We start from the raw sequence: 17,973 nt of genomic DNA on the forward strand, positions 1-17,973 counted from the left end.
ACATAAGGGGGCTGAAGTCACAGCCTGTAGTTTCCCCAGGGCCAAGGGGACCACACTGTTTGTCTTCTCAGGGATAAGGATAGCCAGGCCAGCAAGGGAATTGTTACTTCCTGCTGTGAGATAAAAGAAAATGCTTCTCCAGGGTCACTCATCTCAAGATCTTTGAGGGGAACAAGCCTGGAGGACTGGGAAGGGGGAAGATTTCCGAATCATATGCTTAGGACTCTAGAATGTCAACCCGTGCCACTTATCCCAAATGTTATTTCCCTGAGATTTACTGGAAGTTGCATTTTCCAGTAGCCACCACTGAGGGCCAAGTGACAAATATTAAATTCAGAGTAATTATAATTATCAGTGTGTCCTTGGCCAAGGCCAAAGGCACCTTGATCACTTGTTAGTGAGAGCTAACCAATGAGGCTGAACTACTTGGTTGTGATCAAACACTGCCACCTGTTTATCAACCCTTTGAGGCCAAGAGAAGTAGTTGTCCTCATCTGACCATTCACACCCTGTGTTGTGCCCTGATAACCTTTCTGAAAATGGCCATCCATAAAAGTAAAGTTCATTGCCAAGTACCCGTCCCTGTGTGTACAGGTTCTAACTGAGCTACGGCTTCCAAAGAAATCCTTGGAATCGCCATAAGTTTTGTCGCTAAAAGCACAGAACCGCCTTCATATCTTGCCTATTCATAGTCACATTAAACATGTATGTGTGAATTAAGTCTCCTTCCTTTTAAAGTGTTTATGAATTCAAACAGTTTATGAATTTGAACTGTTTTGTTTTATTGATAGAAGCCGTCCTGACTCAAAATCCCAATAGCATTTCAAGGTATCCCAGAGAACGCGCTGTGACCAGAGAGCAGACCCACACAATGAGGTCCATGCCTTTTGTGTTTCCTAGGTAGTCCGCCATTAGATTTATTTTAGCTCTTATGATGTGGCAGCACAATTGGCGCCAGAAAGCGTGCTGACATGCTAACCGCAAGACCATTGTCTCCCATGCGGGCCATCCAAGACCGCTGTGAAAATTAGCTTCCTTGCCAGCCACTTTGATCTTGTCACTCCTGCACCGAAGGCTCCTCGCTGTGCCCTAAAGCCCTTCACATCAGCCTCAGCTGTTGCAGCCCAGCCCTTCCCTCACCACAGATTCTCCCCCGATCTGCTGTCAACCTCCTCTGCTCCAGCCTAGCAAAGCTATTCACAGACTCCTTTGACAGCATCTGACACGTTTGATACTTTGCTTTTTCTAGTACAATTTACCAGAATAGAATGAGGTAAAAGTGTTCTTATAAAGCAAAGTCTCTCTCTTGCATGTGCTAGTTTCATTGGCTGCCTAACCTTTAGAACTTAGAAAAAGACACACCGGAATGGGACCTCCATATTGACTCATGCTTTGCATATTTTATGTGGCTATCAGGCCATCTAATGTTAAAAGTTTCTCCAGGGGAAGTTTCTAGGAGGAGAAGGAGCTGTTCCAATATTCCAATATTACTTTAAGCAGCACAGTTGCGGGTTGTTTTAAAGCCATTTTAAAACAACAACAACAACAACAAAATAGACAATTTATAGCAGCAGAAGGTACCTGATTATGAGGAGATAACAAAACTAATGGATAGATTTTGCAAGTAAGCAACATGGGAAAAGGTAGAAGGCATAAGTAAGTTTTTAATTCATATCTATTTATGTACTTATTCATCTGTTTAATAAAAAAGTCTATCAAGAGGCTGATATGTGCTAGGTTTTTTGTTTTTTGAGACAGGATCTCCCTTTGTCACCCAGGCTGGAATACAGCTGTGTCATCTCAGCTCATTACACCCTCCTCCTCTTGGGCTCAAGCAATTCTCCCACCTCAGTCTCCTGAGTAGCTGGGACCACAGGTATGTGCCACCATGCCCAGCTAATTTTTGTATTTTTTGTAGAGATGGGGTTTTGCCACGTTGCCCAGGCTTGTCTCATACTCTCAGGCTCAAGCGATCCTCTGGCCTCAGCCTCCCAAAGTAATAGGATTACAGGCATGAATCACTGTGGCTGGCCAATTTAATCATTTTTACATAGGATTTACTGTGTGCTGAGTAAGGCACCTAACATAATTTGAGCAATGGTGACATTAGGTAAATGCCTTTAGGTAAGAAAGAGAACCCTATCTACTGAGTAGAACAACTCAAGGTGTTATGTAAAATGAGAGATAAACAAAGGAGATTAGAGGGGTTTTGCATAATTAAATACAAAGTTGGATGGTTTAATTTTCAAAGATTTTATTTAAGGTGATTTTGTATAAAGGTCTGTGTAAGGCTGACTTAGCTAGCAACTAATTGTGGTTTTCTACAGTGGCAAAACAAAAAATCTACTTTCAAACATATGCTTTTTTTTTTTTTTTTTCGAGATGGAGTGTCGCTCTGTCACCCAAGCTGGAGTGCAGTGGCACCATCTCAGCTTACTGCAAGCTCCACCTCCTGGGTTCACGCCATTCTCCTGCCTCAGCCTCCCGAGTAGCTCGGACTACAGGCACCCGCCACCATACCCAGCTAATTTTTTGTATTTTTAGTAGAGACGGGGTTTCACTGTGTTAGCCATTCTCCTGACCTCGTGATTCGCCCGTCTCGGCCTCCCAAAGTGCTGGGATGACATGCATGAGCCACCACGCCCGGCTATTTTCAAACGGATGCTTTGAATGAGCAAACCATCTATTTATCATGCAAAATGAAACACCATGGGTTGGATGTCTACCTGTGGCAACATTGTGCCAAGCACATTACTCAACTTCCAATCCAACAACCTGAAAGTACAAAGTGTTTTAATCTAGAGATGATGCACAAGGCTCAGAGGGGTTAATTGTCCAAGGTCACATAGGTGGGAAACAGCAAAGTCAAAGTCTGCTCTCCAGCACCTCTCCCTGCAAAATGTGCACCCTTTTCATTACCGCACCATTTCCTGAAGGGTCTCTTGCAGAAAGCTGGTTCCATGAAACTTCCTTTAAAAATTACATTTAGTGGCTGAGTGCAGTGGCTCATGCCTGTAATCCAAGCACTTTGGGAGGCCAAGGCGGGCGGATCACAAGATCAGGAGTTTCAGAGCAGCCTGGCCAATATGGTGAAACCTCATCTCTACTAAAAATACAAAAACTAGCCGGACATGGTGGCGGGTGCCTGTAATCCCAGCTAATTGGAAGGCTGAGGCAGGAGAATTGCTTGAACCCGGGAGGCGGAAGTTGCAGTGAGCCGAGATCGTACCACTGCACTCCAGCCTGGGCAACAGAGTGAGACTCTGTCTCAAAAAATAAATAAATAAATTTAGTAAAAGGTACTTACTGTGTTCTCTCTTCAGAGATTCATAGATACAAGTCAGTATATTAATGGTTCTAAGAAATAAAACTTAAAGAGAGAAAAAAATAATTTGGACTAACTGGCTAAGTCCGTAAGTCGTTAGACTAATGGCTAAGTGGCATTTCTAACGCTTCTTTGACCAAAAACACTTCTTTCTTTATACTATTAAGTTTTGCAAACATTCATCTTTCTCAGCTGCCTTAGCAAATATATATCTTCTGTTCCCCTAGTCTTGTCCAAAATAGAGAGGAAGACTTCAGGAAGTCCCAAGAAAGTGAAGTCACAGCCACCATGAAACTCAGTTGTAGACTGCCTTCCTGTGGATGAAGCCCTTTCCTTTTATTTGTACCCAGATGTCACAATAATCCTGTGAAAGTCACTACTCGCTTTAAGGAAAAAAAAATAATAATAACTAATGCAGAAACAATCTCAGAAGGCCAATTTAGGAATTTTTGGCTATTTAAGCCTAAATTTAAATGAGGGATTATAATCATTTTAGGTGTCCCTGGACGAGAAGTCAAATTGTTCATTTTAAAGTGAGAAGTTTCGTGTGGGTTCTCTGTCTCTTTGTTTCTCTCTCTCAATATTTTAAATTCATGTGCATTACCTGGGTCTTGCTGGTGGGAGATGTTTGATTTTTAAGAAGGGCACCGTAGAGTGTGTTCGGTGCGTTTCTCAGCAAATCCAGCCTCCTCTCCTTACAGTGCTGGCTGCTTTTACTCTTAGTCACACATAAGAGAAATGGTCATGTGTCACATCAAAGCTGCCTGGGGCTGGAGATGAATGTGATATGCAGTTCAGAGACGTCCAGAGCTCCCTGTGCCTCCCAGCCCTCACCACGGGAGGAAATGCACCTATTTTCTTTCTTCTGCGGAAACAGCCATGCGTACCTGCCTGCACCTTTATCATTCTAGATGCCAATGAGGTTGCCTTTAATGCTGATTAAGTCTTCCCTGAGTTGAGACAGTGATTAGCGACTATGCACTAGTGAGAAAGAGGGTCCACACACAGAATCCTATAAATGATATCTTGTGTTTCAGCCCAGCAAGTGGTTGCTGAGCGTGACTCACGGTCAGGTCAGTGATTTTTCCTGTTACTCTGCCGTTTGCTTTTCTTTTCTATTTCTTTATTTATTTATTTTCTTTTTTGAGACAGAGTCTCGCTGTGTCGCCCAGGCTAGAGGGCAGTGATGCAATCTCGGCTCGCTGCAACCTCTTGCCTCCCTTCAAGTGATTCTCCTGCCTCAGCAACGTAGCTGAGATTACAGGCACGCGCCACCACACCTGGCTAATTTTTATATTTTTAGTAGAGACGGGGTTTCATCATGTTGGTCAGGCTGGTTTGGAACTCCTGACTGCAAGTGATTCACCTGCCTTGGCCTCCCAAAGTGCGAGTATTACAGGTGGGAGCCACCATGCCCGGCCCGCTGTTTGCTTTTCTCTTTCTTTTCTCTGGCAAAGTACCCATTGATCTTTTTTGATGCAGTTTAGCACTGTGTCATGTTATTGGATGGCAGAGACGAAGTAAATTTTAAGACTGAAGCCGGTTGAGAGGGATTCATCAATAAAATTGAAAGTAGCTGTGCTGATTTTTCTACGCTTTCCTCTGTACTGTCAGGACACATGAGAATGTACCCATTCTCATGACTCACCCACTAGAGGAAATGTGTGACTTTAATCTGGGCATTTAAACTCTCATCCCTTTGTCTTGCGGAGTTTTTCTCTTGCATTTTTAATCAAGTTTTGCTATTTATAAAATTAAAAGGCTTGTCTAAAACTTTTAAAGGCCCCTCCTGCCTTTTTCTCTGATTTCATAAGCAATGTGTAAACCCCTATTTTCGTTTGAATGATGTGATGCTTGTTTTGGGAGTCATAGTAATTTAAACAAAGCATAGAGTACAGTGGTTCTGAAAGCTTATATCTTGCAAAAACGTAATTTGAAAATTTGAAAACAATAAGCTTATAGACGAAAGCATGAAGAAAACGCCAGCACATTTACCACAGGGTAGGTCGAATTCAGCCTACAGGTAACCAAGTCAAATGCAGAAAATGATACCTGAACATTGAGCAGAGGTAAATTGACTTTGGGAGGAGGACGAAGGTGTTCTCGTCTTGGGACCTGTATTTGATCTTGGAGCACAAGGTGCCTGGGTCTGAGGCTACATCTTAGGTCCAGGTTTTATGCATCTTTAAATTGCACTCTTAATTAACTCTTCTCCAGGTGAATGATGTGCCGTGACAGCACTTCAGCAAAATCGATGTGGTGCTTTTATCTCAATGACAAATCAGATAGTATTTCTGGGTCAGTGTAGTTCATCATATATCAATACATTTCAGTCTGGTTTCTCCTTTTTTTTTTTTTTTCTTTTGCTAAAACTTTCTCATTCTGCGGTGGGGGGGGCGATAAAAAGAACAGACTTCCATGCCAGCTTATTGCTCTCACACCCTCCTCTCGATTGTCACATATCCAGAGGATTCACCCACCCACCAGTTTGCTGCCATCTAGGTGGCCTAATAGCTGGCAGAGCTTCTGAGCTGCAGAGAAGCGTCCAGAATGCAGAGAAGGCGGTGCTTCGTGATTGATGGCTGCTGCTGCCCTTCCCATGAGGCTGATTCAAGCCAAGGGAATGTGTTTGCCTTGCTTCAAAGACATGGTCTTTCCTAATACAGTCTTGCTTTACTACACCACGGGTGTTGCTTCTTTTTTTGTTTCTTTTTTTAAATCTACGTAATCCTGTTTTGCTGAGGAGCTTTATTAATAACTTCTGAGCATTCCCTGAGCAATCCTCACAGAGCATCTATATGCAAGATCTATATCACATGACACAGTTTGAAGCTAGGCAAACTGAGGCACAGGCAGAAGCGGGAATCAATCGCAGACCTCCAGGTAACAAGCTCAGAATGTTGCTCCCCAGGCCTGCTTGCCCTTCTCCTGGTCCGGGAAATACTAAGCAAGGTGGATTTCCTCAGGAAGCCGCTAGGCAGCATAGTCTAGTAGACTGCCTAGGCTCAAAGCCTGCCTAAGTCCTATTCTGCCTGTGTGACTGTAGAAATAATATCCAGCCTCTCTGTGCCTCAGTCTTTTCTTTTTTTTTTTTTTCTTTTTGAGAGGGAGTGTCGCTCTGTCGCCAGGCTGGAGTGCAGTGGCGCGATCTCGGCTCACTGCAACCTCTGCCTCCTGGGTTCAAGCGATTCTCCTGCCTCAGCCTCCTGAGTAACTGGGATTACACATGCCCACCATTACGCCCAGCTAATTTTTTATATTTTTAGTAGAGATGGAGTTTCACCATGTTGACCAGGCTGGTCTCCAACTCCTGACCTCGCCCACCTTGGCCTCCCAAAGTGCTGGGATTACAGGTGTGAACCACCACACCAGCCGCCTCAGTCTTTATCAATAAACTAGGGATGATATTAGCACATGTGAGGCGCTATGAGCAAACGTATGCCAAAAGCTTTGCACAATATTTGGACACAGACAGCGCCTCCTAAGGGTTTACTATGCCTGTCTTTTCTCCACGGAGACAGGAATATCTACCTCTTATACCATAGCCCTGTGGGGAAAGCAAGACCAGGCCCTGAAGGCTCTGAGGCTGTCCTGGAGCTCTGGAGATGAAGAGAGTCATTTTGAAGCTCCCTGTGAAACCACGAAGATCTGTTTAAATCCAGCCTAGCTCTTCCTTCCATCTATGTAACCTTGAGTCATTTGCAAAACTATCTTTCTCTTCTTACTTTTCCTTTCTCAACTGGTATTTCATGGTCAGTTTGATGTGAGTCATATTCCCTAATTGCGTCACCCCCAGAACTGCCCAAATCTTTAAGACAGAACCCAGTACCACTGAGATGACCATGGGCCAGAGCTTCCCTGAATCTCTGGGACCTTCTGCAATATCTCAAAGGCATGAGGAAGCTTCCCACAGGCTACTGGAGGCACTGTCTGTCTTTGGCTTCCTCTGCCTTTAGCCTCCACCCCCACCCACCTGTTCTCACCTAGTTTGTCCACCCAAAATGCACAAGGACACACGTGCAAGACTCCCATCTCCTCCCTCGAAAACTCACAGTGCACCCTCTACACACACACACACACACACACACACACACACACACTTGCACAGATCTCTAAGCTCAGACTTTCTGTGATTCAGTTCCATTAAGGAGCTACGATGTTACTGTCCACCCCCTTCTCATCCTCTCAGCCCATCTCCTGTTCAAATGTCAAGAGCCACTTACTGTCCACACAACTTTAGAGAAATGTCTTTCCTTTCCTGAGCCTGTTTCCACATCTATGAAATGGCGATAGTAAAGCCTGGTATTTGGCACATTTTGAGAATTAGATGAGCTAATAGTATGCCTGGTATTTGGCACATTTTCTTGATCTGTTTGGGCTGTCACAACAAAATACCACATCCTGGGTGGCTTAAACAACGGACATTTCTATCTCACAGCTCTGGAAGCTGGAAATCCAACATCGAGGTGCAGGCAGAGTTGATTTTGGTGAGGGCGCTCTTCCTGGATTGTAGACAGCCGCCTTATCACTGGGTCTTCATATGAGTTTTCCTCTCTGTACCCACAAAAAGAGAACTCTGATTTACCTTCCTTCTTTTACAAAAACACCCATCCTACTGGGTTAGGACCTCAACGTTGGGATTTCATTTAACCTTAATTATCTCCCTAAAGGCCCTGTCTCCAAATCTGGTCACATGGGGGATTATGTCTTCAAACTATGAATTTTAAAAAACACAATTCGGTCCATAATATACACCATAGGGGCGCAGTGACATTTGCCCTTACCCTTTCTGAGCTTCTCCCACTCCCTGGAAGCTCCTTGGCGTCCAGTCTTTAAAGCACGTGTGTGCGTCTGCCTCATCTTGGAGTCCTGCTCTCAGTGCGGCCCATGGGCTAAGAGCACTGTAGCCCTGCTTCTCACACAGGGCCAGCCTCTCAGGACTGGAGTTCTTTGTGCTCTAGAGAGCATGGCCTGTGCTATTGATGCCTGCTTCCCTGTGTCCAGAGACAAAATTATGACGAGTTTAATTTCAAGGCCTAACTGGCTTTTATTTGCAATTCTAGAATTAGGCAACACCTCATGCTATGAAATAGAATGGATGCTCTGCTGAGCTGAGCAGAGGGAGCTGGCTTTGTGGGCAGGAAAGGGCTGAAGAAGGCAGAAACAGGGAACACAAAGCAGATTGGTCATTTCAGAATTACTCTCCTCACAGGGTTAAAGCTAAATGGACTTCCTTAGGATGCACACTCGGGTAAACTGGGCTCCTTCTGACTGGTTGCTCTGAAGCTCCTGTTGTGTGGAAGACTGACCCATTTCCAAGTTCACTTTGATTATGTAATACTAAGCGTAAGTGGCTCCACTCTGGTTTGGCCTGGTCTGCTGGGGCCTAGTGCAGGAGCTCAGTCTAAAACAATGGCTTCCCATAAACTTTGTTTAACATGAGCCAGTCATCCTCTCAACTTCCTGCCACTCAGCCAGTGACTACCTGACTGGGGTCCCTGGCCAAGCAGATAGATGTGTGCTCCTTCTAAGCTCTACCTTGTTGCACCCCTAACCTGCTCTCCTTCCAGTCGATGTCACCCCAAATAAACGAGGCTAGTAGGCACAGACCCCACAGTCACAGATGGGTCCCTTAGGTCCCCCTGCAGGAGATCTCTGGTCAGGCAGGCAGAAATTCATTCATGCACGTGAAGGGCTTGGATCAACACTTTACACATTCCGAAGTTTCCACTATTTCTTCTGATCAGGTGTTATTTTGGGTCCTGTTGCTCCTTCAGAAGAATAAAAGTATGAGTCCATGGTCACTTCTAGCTCAGCCTGTATCTGACCTCAGTCTTCTATTACTGCCTTCTATGTTGAGCAAAATAGTTCATTGAGATACATACATATTTAAGCAATCAGGGAAATTTGATCCAAAAGTTCAATAAATATATAAAAGCCTGTAGGAAAGATTAATGGAAAGATCAGGTAATAACATGAGACGGCTATGAGAAGTATTTTCTGTGTTGAAATGTTCATTGAAGAAGCTCGTATGGTAAAAATATCAGTAAGGCTCAATCACCATGAGATGAGCTTAGACATATGCAGACCCGCTAAATCAAAATGAGATCTTTTTGTGAATGTGTTATTTGTAGTGAGGCTTGAGGCACAGAGCAGATGAGAGGTGTCTAGGAGCTTTTCTTCCTGCCAGTCATCTTCTGGTTTTCATGGAAGAAGAGGCGATGTGATTGCTATGGAATTTCGTACTTCCCTCCCCACAGCATTGCCCCACTCATGGCTTTATTCACTGACCATGATTTCTAGACACAGCCTGTCCAACCGGATGCCTGGAGACTACTGGCCGAACCTGTGCTCACTGGGCAGTGAGAAAGTGGGTGAGGTCACACTCTGTGTTTACCATGTCGGTGAGAGCTCCAGGGTAATTCACACTACCCATTTCTGAACCCTCAAGCCCAAAACAACTGTAGACCACTTCTCCTTTACCCTCAAAAGATTTGCTGAAATATCAGCTCACAATAAGGCACATTAATGGGAGAAAAGTCTTTATACATTTATTACTACTGTGCACACAGGGAGAATCACAGAACAATTACCAGTATCCCAGTGGGGCACATATGCTTATATATGCTACTTCTTAGGGAAAGGGAGGTAGGAAGTGTGGGTGATTCTAGGTGGATAGTAAATGATTTTTAGGGGAATTTAATGGACTTGAGGAACATACAGTGGTCTGGGGTAAAGTCTGTTGGGGCCACAGAGAAGATGACGGTTTGCGACAAAAAGTCTATCCAGATATGTTAGTCTTCCCTCCTGTGAGATGTGTTCAGTTGATGAAAACTTGGAAAAAGGACCAGAGGTTATTGTTTTCTTCTATGGTAGGTCCAGATTTTAGGCAAATAAGGGAATTTCAGAGAACAATCTCATCCTATGCTTTGGGAGAGATGTTGATGGGGGGAGAAAGGTGATTAGAGAGACTTTGAGATGTTTTTTTTCAGTACAGTGTATACAAAGTGCCATATTTTGGGGTGTTGGTTTGTGAGTCCCTGCAACAGGAAGATGCCAAATTGGTCTTCAAGACAACAAAACAAGCAAGCAAAAGTTGTGCCCTTGCTGTTCTACATTCCAGAAAAAACTATGCATTTCTTGAAATAATTTTATTAGTACTATCCAGAGAATAACCATCATATGAATATATCAGATTATATATGCCCCAAATTGCACATTATGTATCAATAAAAAATAAATTTTAAAAAATGTTAGTATTTAAATTTATATATTGTTCACTAGGGGCTTGCACAATATGGGCATTGAGTGAGATTTCTTTTTTTTCTCTCCTTGCTTATCTTTCTCTTACACTGACAAACAGAGCGCAAACTAGGAAAGGTATAATCTTGCATGATGTATGTGGGTTTATTATCCTCTTGTGATGTGCCACCCGCAGCAAAAAGAACTACATGTTCTGACTTCATGGGTTCAGTGGCCATCCCAAAGCTAGAAGAAAGTATTTGTGGTACGGTTGTTTTTGAAAATGCAAAAGGCCTGTTAACTCTATGGTGTTTCCAACATCCAGGATAAAGCTGACCAACACTTTCAGTGAAGCTGTTGAGTCTCTAATGAGCCATATACACATTGATCTCTGTTTTATCTGACATAAAAATGGCATTTGTAATTTGTGCCTCAGTTAACGTACTTCAGCATAAGGGGAAGATGTGAGCTGTGTCCTAGAAGGCAGGGCAAAAACCACCTTGCTTTCTTTACTTTGACATCATTGCTGGTCTTTAAGTGACTCTCTAGTCACACATCCATTATCAGGATATTCCCAGAAATTCTCTGATGCACATTCTGATTGCCCCCACTTTCCAGCGGGACATATACCACTCAGCGCAGGCTGGGAAATAGGAACCAAGTGGCAGGGACCCCAGGGGCACCAGTCTCCCCGGCACTAGGATGAGAAACGAACCTTCACCATGCACATCAACACATAATTCCTTTTGGGATACAAAGTGGTCACATTGGAAACTACTTTATTGAAGCTTAAATTTAGCTGGAACAGAATTTCTAAATTCCACAATCAGAATAGTTTTCTAAAACTGTACTTGGAACACTTGGAAACTGATATGGTTCGGCTGTGTCCCCACCCAGATTTCATCTTGAACTGTAATCCCCATAATCCCCACATGTCAAGGGCAGGACCAGGTGGAGGTAATCAGATCATGGGGTCAATTTCTCCCATGCCATCCTCGTGATAGTGAGTGAGTCTCACAAGATCTGATGGTTTAATAACTGTCTGGCATTTCCCCTGCCTGCACTCACTCCGTCCTGCCACCCCGTGAGGAAAGTGCCTGCTTCTCCTTTGCCTTCCACCGCGATTGTAAGTTTCCTGAGGCCTCCCCAGCAATGCGGAACTGTAAGTCAATTAAACCTCTTTCCTTTATAAATTACCCAGTCTCGAGGATTTCTTTATAGCAGTGTGAGAACAGACTAATACAGAAGCTAATAGATGAGCATTAACAGAAATATTTCTGGATAGAAATCTAATCCACTAAATGATAATATCTTTCTAAAAGTATGGCCCCACAACCAACACAATTAAATAGTAATTAGCAACACTTGCCCTTTTGTAACCAACAAATGGTACCCATAACTTGGTTGTGATGCTGAGATCCCTGGAGTGTCTTATAACTTGGGTTGTGTTTCTAAAACAAGGATGGAGAAATAACTTAAAGATAGCTAAATCGAGTACTCCAAATTGCAAGAGAGCTTTTCTACTTTCTAGGGATTGTGTTACTTGTTTAACCAGAACATCCAAAGGTGGATGTGCAGTGATTATGATGATTTATCTAGCATGAAATGTGAGCATATTGAAGAATCCTTATTCTACATAAACTAAATCAATACTACTTCAAATAACGTCTACAACTTGAAAAATTACAGACACCGAGTTAAAAACTTAGACTGAGACCCAGATCTCAATCCAGGAAGGTAAGTTTCTGCTTATATTTAAATAAATTATCATAACCCCAGTAAGCACAGAGGTTCCTTTTATTTAACCCCATGTTGACCCTAACATGCAAGGCAAAGAATATAGTTAATAAAAGTTAAGTTTGTGTTATGGACACTAACATCATTGCTGAATAATGAGACATGGAAAAGGGTTTTTTATTAAATTGTGCCTTTGTGGAGCTTAGGCAATTTGCAACATTTGCATCATTACCCAAGTAATATAGGTACTTAGAGTAACAATGTTACAGAAGGAAACAGAAAAGATACGTGTGGAGACCCAAATCCAGCAGTTGTAATTTCCCCACAGTCACAAAGTGGCAAAGAAATAGACTAAAACCCTGGTCTTCAAAGAAAGGCAGAAAGATGTTAATATCAGAAATAATTGTTCTCCAGGTACTCAAGAGTTCCAGGCTGAAATTTTACAAACCGATGGTAGACAGTTTATCACAGATGTATGCCGAAGTGAGTGATTTATCCTTGCACATAACCTAATAAGCTCTACCATTTGTGCAGCATTTTATAAACTTTAAATTACTATTTCCTACACCGTCTTAGCTGGTCATCAAGAAAGCTCAATGAGAGAGGCAGATAAGGTAGTATCCCTTGGGAAACTAAGCTCAGAGTCAATGACGTAATCATATTCAACTAGGAATATAGAAGACAATAGCCTGATAGATTCATAGAGAAGAGACCTCCAGGTACCATCTAGTCAAGCCTGGTGTCTTGAGCAGGATGGTATCTAATATGCCCAAGACAGTTGACAAGACAATTATGATCGATTCCCCCAGCCTTGGTCTAGGGAGGCCACCTGTGAGATACCTGGGACCCAGCCAGGCTTCTGCTGGTTTCCTGTGCATTTTGTTCATTCGGGATTGGGACCATAACACCTTCATCCCTGATCCCCGCCCTCTCAGCCACAACTCACTATCGAGAGAAGGATATATTATCATCGATTCTCCAAAATATGTTTGATTTAATCACTTATTAATGCACTGAAGTCATCTTTCAGAAGTAATTATAAACATAGGCGAAGGATTAAATCAATGCTTTTTCTCATCAGGAAGTGGTTTATGTGAGATTTTTCCAATAGGAAAGGCCAAAAAAGCGAACAACTCAATAGCACAGAAGACCCTTTTGTGGTGTCTTTTTTAAGTAAAATGACAAACTTGGGGAAAAAATAGTTTTCCAAAAGGAATTAACAAGAAAACTGGCAAGCAGATAGAATGTCAGATGATGCTAAAACAGTGACAAATGCAGTCAAGGAAACTATAACTGTGTAACTGTGGGCGGAATTAGATCAGACGCTGACCTTTCCCAAACACCTAAAGAAAACAGCTCTCGAATAATTACTGTTGAAAGGAGCCTGCAAGGTTCCCCGTGTGCCTGTGGTTGGGACTCGGGAGCATGTGCGTGACCATCTGCTACCGGGCACAGAATGCCAGGCTGCCGGCGGTGCCCTCTGTCTCGTTGGCGAGGCCGCATTTCACTCCAGCTCCTCATGCCATCGTATCACACATCTTTGTTCTCTCCTCTAAAATATAACCACTTGTTTTATATCTTGAATGTAGCATAGAGAAGCTTTGCAATTCTATCACCAAAGATGCCATGGTGTGAGCCACGGCAAAGAACAACAGTCAGCAAATACATGGATCCTCTTCCATTTAGGACCAAAGATTACAGAAGGTGGACTCGGTGCCTTCAATCGAGGTGTTTCAACATGCAAATGTAGACTTTTTCCCTTGCTTGCTGTATAAGACAATCCAGCCCCCAACTTCCATACTTGTACAATGCCAATAGAATTTCATTTATTGCTGGCATATAATCACAAAGTTAGGTGAAAATGATAAAAACCTCTTATCTACAGATAAGCAAAAGGTAATTAATGAATATATTGATTCTTTTTCCCTGTAAGAGGGAAAAGCAGTCAAAAACAATTTGTATATCTATAAATTAGAATCATCTTTGTGTTCCCTATATCCTTAGAATTATGATTATCTTAACAAGAAAATACCGACCAAAAGTGAGCCTTGTAAAACAGAATTAGCTATTAAGAGCACATCTAGGGTAGAGAGGAAAACAATTAACATCTATTAAAATACTCACCAGTTATAAAAAGTTATAGTAACATAGGACAAACTAACACAGGTATTGACGATAGTTATAAGCAAAATCCTAACCAAGGAGATCTAGTGGCTTTGCCTGAAAGATTCTTCCTCCTTAAAGTATTTCAGATCCCATACCTTTGTTATTTCTTTCAGCTATTCCAATGAGACCTGATTCCTTCAAATAAAACCTGCAACTTCAGCCTTCTCAACTTTAGCCCATCTTCATCAGTGGCAATCATCCTTGGCAGTTCATGCATTCATTCATGTATTTAACATACATTTATTGAGCACCTGCCAGTGCACACGCTGTGATCGGCACTGGGTTACAGGGGTGGGCAAAGCAAATTGCTTCAGGCCTGCCTTACGGGACCTACAGTCCAGTGGATGCCTTTTTAATTCTGAGAAATTCACAATTGCTTCATTGTAGCGATTGCTCTGTGAAAACTTTAAAATCATAGTCATTAATATTTTATATCAATTCACTAGCATTCTTCTCATCTATTCAGGCCAGCACTATCTATTCTAGCCTAAAGAACATCCCATCCCTGCTCCGCCCTCTATATCATTTATTTCTCAACTTTTATGATTATTATATGCACAATACAAATATGCCAAGCGCCCTCCCTCTCTGTTTGCCTTCAAATCTTATCTCTTGGTACCTTGAAAGTGCTGCTCAATAATTCCATCTTCTATAAAGTTCTCACTTGATTTCAGTGATTCCCACAGTACACTCGGCACTTACATACGGCTGTAAGTTCTCGTGTATGTATGTTATTGTCGTTCTGTGACTTTGAGTTTTAGAATTACTGACGATGTGGGCCGGGCACGGTGACTCATGCCTGTATGGGAGGCCGAGGCGGGTGGATCACGAAGTTAGGAGGTCAAGACCGTCCTGGCCAACGTAGTGAAACCCCGTCTCTACTAAAGATACAAAAAATTAGCCGGGCGTGGTGGTGGGTGCCTGTAGTCCCAGCTACTGGGGAGGCTGAGGCAGGAGAATGGCATGAACCTGGGAGGCAGAGCTTGCGGTGAGCTGGGATTGTGCCACTGCACTCCAGCCTGGGTGACAGAGCAAGACGCTTTCTCAAAAAACAAAAGAATTACTCATGATGTAACAGATACCCACGTTCATAGCAGCATTATTCACAATAGCCAAAAGACGGAAACAACCTAAGTGTCCATTGATGGATGAATAGATAAATAAAATGTAATGTGTACATACAACAGAATATCATTCAGTCCTAAAAAGGAAGGAAATTCTTTTTTTTTTTTTTTTTTTTTTTTATTTAGAGACAGTGTCTTGCTCTTTTTCCCAGGGTGAAGTGCAGTGGTGCGATCATAGCTCACTGCAGCCTTGAACTAACTCCTGGGCTCAAGTGATCCTCTTGCTTCAGCCTCCCAAAGTGCTGGGATTACAGGTGTGAAACACTGCGCCTGTCCAGGAAGGAAATTCTAATACATTCAATAACATAGATGAACCTTGAGGACGTTATGCCAAGTGAAATAAGCCAGTCACAAAATGACAAATACTATACGATACCATTTACATGAGGAACATAGAGTAGTGGAATTTGTGGACTCCAAAAATAGAATGCTGGTTGCTGAGAACTGGGAAGAGGGAAAATGCAGAGGTATTGTTTAATGGGTAAAGAGTTTCAGTTTTATAAGATGAAAAATATTCAAGGGAAGGATATATATCATTGCGAATATTCTTAATGCCACTGAATTTTACACCTAATGGTTAACATGGTAAATTTTATGTTACATGTATTTTACTACAATTTTTAAAAAATCTTTTTTAAAATCACATATGCTCTTCCCCACCACCCTTGCTCCCCATTTGGTTGTAAGGAATTTAAGAGATGCTGCATTTTGCTATCTTATAGTCCCTGTTGCCATTTGTTCTGTAAACACGGGAAACATTAGATGAGTAAATATGCTCTATGGGCATACTTGAATATGACTGCAAAGTGACTACCTAAGAGAAAGAGAGAGAGAAGCAAAAAAGTTCTTCAGCATCAGTGCATCTCTGGTTTCAGTATTATGTGGCAGCCATGTTCTGGAGGAAACCAAGGTCAATGTAGCCTAGATTTCAAGGAGAGGACTGTGGCAAAGAACCAAATATACAAAAAAATTACCTTAATCTACAGGAAAGGAAAAATGAAAAGTATCGGGAAACGTAATCACTGGAAGAGCTACAGGGTTAATATGGGAGGAGGGTACTTTGTTAAAGAGATTTTTGATAAAGGGTAGAAGCAAACACGATCCTGAATGAGAAAAACCTGTGAGCAATGTACAAAATACGGATCAAATAAGATGGAAGAAAATGCCTCAATCTGTTGAGGGAAAATGCAGGAAAAGATCATTTCTACAATAGAGGAAAAGACATGAACCAATGAAAATAATAATATTTCTTTCCAGGCCAACACTAAACATAAGTTGCAGAGCTGGCCTGTGGTGGAACTCACAAGTCTTATTGGCAATATATGTGAGGAGACAAAAAGCAACATATGGAGAAATACAAAAATATACTCCCTAGAGATACTGCCTCTTCAGATGTCAAGAAAAACCTGGATGAAATGAAGCAAGAGTGGCACGCTGCAAAGTTACAAATTCAAGGCCACCCACAGAACCAAACATTAACACTTAGGTAACTTGGTACTGAAATAGTCCCTTTCTTTTATGACTTCAGTTGAAGACTCTAGGGAGGGAAAACAGAGACGTTGGATCATTCTATGATGCTTAATGACTCCACCATTAAAAACAGGAATCCAAAGTGGGAGAAGGAACTGACTCCTTGCCTGATTTCTGTCTCCCCAGGTGGAGCTGGTCTCTTGGGCAGCCTGACATCTGGTCCACTCCTCTGTCCTATGCCGGGATCATCATGACCGTAGAGATTACGTCACTGTTTTGCATCCTTGTTACATAACTCAGTTCCTGGTAGATTGTAAGTACACAGAGGTGTTTTTTTTAATTAAAAAATGGATGACTGAATAGAAGAATGGACAAATTGCCTTTTTGTATTCTGGCCACTGTTGATTAGTTGTGTGACCTCAATTAGGATATTTTAACTCTCTGTGTCTTCGCTTCCTCATTTATATGTTGAAGGTAATGACAGTTCCTACCTACCACACAGGCTTCTTGAAGATTAAATGGCATAGGGTGGGTAAAAGGTTTAGATTAGTGCCTAGAAATAGCACATTTCACTGAAAATTACCTATTACTCATATTATTTTTGCTAAGAGATTGTATAAACCTAATAAGCATCATATAGTTTACTATGCACAGATAATTTTTAAATCTTATAAATACAAATTTAACCCGCAAAAAAAAAAAAAAATTCAACATAGTTACCACCTAATAGTAAAACGTTACCTGTTCATGAATTCATTCGAGGCAGTAAATCACATTGAACTGCAAATATTTTTACAGTATCTAAGTATGAAATACTAGAACACCTTTAATGTATTTTAAATTAAAAAATCATTATAAAGTGCAGCATGTAATTCTTTACATTCTTTTTTCTAACACATGGGAGACAAT

At 42.0% G+C, this 17,973-nt stretch overlaps 1 protein-coding gene across 5 annotated transcripts in view; it reads left to right on the plus strand.

The window, feature by feature from the left end:
* CHRM3 (cholinergic receptor muscarinic 3) overlaps window positions 1-17,973 on the plus strand; it is a 515,790-nt gene that overhangs the window by 413,622 nt on the left and 84,195 nt on the right. For 4 of the 5 annotated variants that reach the window (XM_050770803.1, XM_050770814.1, XM_050770781.1 and 1 more), the window contains one exon: window positions 17,251-17,377. The exons of the other annotated variant lie outside the window; for it this stretch is intronic. The gene's annotated coding sequence lies outside the window, so the exon portion shown is untranslated. The remainder of the gene's footprint in view (window positions 1-17,250; window positions 17,378-17,973) is intronic. 5 annotated transcript variants of the gene reach the window in all.

Source organism: Macaca thibetana, chromosome 1 (assembly GCF_024542745.1).
Source record: "Macaca thibetana thibetana isolate TM-01 chromosome 1, ASM2454274v1, whole genome shotgun sequence".
NCBI classification, from domain to species: Eukaryota; Metazoa; Chordata; class Mammalia; order Primates; family Cercopithecidae; genus Macaca; species Macaca thibetana.